Source organism: Carassius gibelio, chromosome B22 (assembly GCF_023724105.1).
Source record: "Carassius gibelio isolate Cgi1373 ecotype wild population from Czech Republic chromosome B22, carGib1.2-hapl.c, whole genome shotgun sequence".
Lineage (NCBI taxonomy): Eukaryota > Metazoa > Chordata > Actinopteri > Cypriniformes > Cyprinidae > Carassius > Carassius gibelio.
This window is the reverse complement of record NC_068417.1, coordinates 43,680,098-43,682,597: the sequence shown is the minus strand read 5'-3', so window position 1 is coordinate 43,682,597 and position 2,500 is coordinate 43,680,098. Positions and strand designations below refer to the sequence as shown.

Genomic DNA, 2,500 nt, shown 5'->3' with positions numbered 1-2,500 from the left:
GCCAGGTTGGTATGGCCGTAAGCGTAGTCTGCTGCAAAGAGAGGGCTATTTAAAGACCAGCCAATCTTATCGCCAGTACATTATATAAGTAGGAAAGAAAACCCAAAAGCTTAAAGCACCTGGTATTCCTAGGCAGTCTCTCATAAAAGTACTAACCAGACCTAAACCTGCTAAGATTCAGAGATCGGGCATTGACTCTATTTTTTGGCAAAATTATTATATACTAAGTGAAAAATGTCCAAAAAGATTAAAGCACCTGGTATTCCCAGGCAGTCTCCCATCCATGTACTAACCAGGCCTAAACCTGCAAATATTCAGTGATCGGGCATTGACTCTATTTTTTGGCAAAATTATTATATACTAAGTGAAAAATGTCCAAAAAGCTTACAGCACCTGGTATTCCCAGGCAGTCTCCCATCCATGTACTAACCAGGCCCAAACCTGCAAATATTCAGAGATCGGGCATTGACTCTATTTTTTGGCAAAATTATTATTTACTAAGTGAAAAATGTCCAAAAAGCTTACAGCACCTGGTATTCCCAGGCGGTCTCCCATCCAAGTACTAACCAGGCCCAAAACTGCTTAGCTTCCGAGATCAGATGAGATCGGGCATAGCCAGGTTGGTATGGCCGTAAGCGAAGTCTGCTGCAAAGAGAGGGCTATTTAAAGATCAGCCAATCTTATCGCCAGTACATTATATAAGTAGGAAAGAAAACCCAAAAGCTTAAAGCACCTGGTATTCCCAGGCAGTCTCCCATCCATGTACTAACCAGGCCCAAACCTGCTAATATTCAGAGATCGGGCATTGACTCTATTTTTTGGCAAAATTATTATATACTAAGTGAAAAATGTCCAAAAAGCTTACAGCACCTGGTATTCCCAGGAGGTTTCCCATCCAAGTACTAACCAGGCCCAAACCTGCTTAGCTTCCGAGATCAGACGAGATCGGGCATAGCCAGGTTGGTATGGCCGTAAGCGAAGTCTGCTGCAAAGAGAGGGCTATTTAAAGACCAGCCAATCTTATCGCCAGTACATTATATAAGTAGGAAAGAAAACCCAAAAGCTTAAAGCACCTGGTATTCCTAGGCAGTCTCTCATCAAAGTACTAACCAGACCTAAACCTGCTAAGATTCAGAGATCGGGCATTGACTCTTTTTTTTTTTTTTTTAATGAAAGATTATTATATAATTCGTGAAATTTTCCAAAAAGATTAAAGCACCTGGTATTCCCAGGCAGTCTCCCATCCATGTACTAACCAGGCCCAAACCTGCAAATATTCAGAGATCGGGCATTGACTCTATTTTTTGGCAAAATTATTATATACTAAGTGAAAAATGTCCAAAAAGCTTACAGCACCTAGTATTCCCAGGCAGTCTCCCATCCATGTACTAACCAGGCCCAAACCTGCTAATATTCAGAGATCGGCATTGACTCTATTTTTTGGCAAAATTATTATATACTAAGTGAAAAATTTCCAAAAAGCTTACAGCACCTGGTATTCCCAGGCGGTCTCCCATCCAAGTATTAACCAGGCCCAAACCTGCTTAGCTTCCGAGATCAGATGAGATCGGGCATAGCCAGGTTGGTATGGCCGTAAGCGAAGTCTGCTGCAAAGAGAGGGCTATTTAAAGATCAGCCAGTCTTATCGCCAGTACATTATATAAGTAGGAAAGAAAACCCAAAAGCTTAAAGCCCCTGGTATTCCCAGGCAGTCTCCCATCCATGTACTAACCAGGCCCAAACCTGCTAATATTCAGAGATCGGGCATTGACTCTATTTTTTGGCAAAATTATTATATACTAAGTGAAAAATGTCCAAAAAGCTTACAGCACCTGGTATTCCCAGGCGGTCTCCCATTCAAGTACTAACCAGGCCCAAACCTGCTTAGCTTCCGAGATCAGACGAGATCGGGCATAGCCAGGTTGGTATGGCCGTAAGCGAAGTCTGCTGCAAAGAGAGGGCTATTTAAAGAACAGCCAATCTTATCGCCAGTACATTATATAAGTAGGAAAGAAAACCCAAAAGCTTAAAGCACCTGGTATTCCTAGGCAGTCTCTCATAAAAGTACTAACCAGACCTAAACCTGCTAAGATTCAGAGATCGGGCATTGACTCTTTTTTTTTTAATGAAAGATTATTATATAATTCGTGAAATTTTCCAAAAAGATTAAAGCACCTGGTATTCCCAGGCAGTCTCCCATCCATGTACTAACCAGGCCCAAACCAGCAAATATTCAGAGATCGGGCATTGACTCTATTTTTTGGCAAAATTATTATATACTAAGTGAAAAATGTCCAAAAAGCTTACAGCACCTTGTATTCCCAGGCGGTCTCCCATCCAAGTACTAACCAGGCCCAAACCTGCTTAGCTTCCGAGATCAGACGAGATCGGGCATAGCCAGGTTGGTATGGCCGTAAGCGTAGTCTGCTGCAAAGAGAGGGCTATTTAAAGAACAGCCAATCTTATCGCCAGTACATTATATAAGTAGGAAAGAAAACCC

General features: G+C 42.0%; 6 non-coding genes across 6 annotated transcripts in view; all 6 read right to left on the bottom strand.

Annotated features, from left to right (window-relative positions):
- The window catches only part of LOC127997224 (5S ribosomal RNA), a 119-nt gene extending 96 nt beyond the window's left edge, over positions 1–23 (bottom strand). The window contains exon 1 of the ribosomal RNA XR_008170095.1: positions 1–23. This exon is cut by the window's left edge and continues 96 nt beyond it. This is a non-coding gene — a ribosomal RNA (5S ribosomal RNA).
- Positions 24–518: 495 nt separating this feature from the next.
- LOC127995924 (5S ribosomal RNA) lies at positions 519–637 on the bottom strand. Its single transcript, XR_008168850.1, has one exon. It is a non-coding gene; the product is annotated as a 5S ribosomal RNA (ribosomal RNA).
- Positions 638–858: 221 nt separating this feature from the next.
- Positions 859–977, bottom strand: LOC127994370 (5S ribosomal RNA). The gene has a single exon (XR_008167361.1). It is a non-coding gene; the product is annotated as a 5S ribosomal RNA (ribosomal RNA).
- A 503-nt stretch (positions 978–1,480) lies between these two features.
- Positions 1,481–1,599, bottom strand: LOC127995482 (5S ribosomal RNA). The gene has a single exon (XR_008168429.1). It is a non-coding gene; the product is annotated as a 5S ribosomal RNA (ribosomal RNA).
- A 221-nt stretch (positions 1,600–1,820) lies between these two features.
- LOC127994673 (5S ribosomal RNA) lies at positions 1,821–1,939 on the bottom strand. The gene has a single exon (XR_008167648.1). It is a non-coding gene; the product is annotated as a 5S ribosomal RNA (ribosomal RNA).
- A 361-nt stretch (positions 1,940–2,300) lies between these two features.
- Positions 2,301–2,419, bottom strand: LOC128000916 (5S ribosomal RNA). The gene has a single exon (XR_008173687.1). It is a non-coding gene; the product is annotated as a 5S ribosomal RNA (ribosomal RNA).
- Positions 2,420–2,500: the final 81 nt, after the last annotated feature.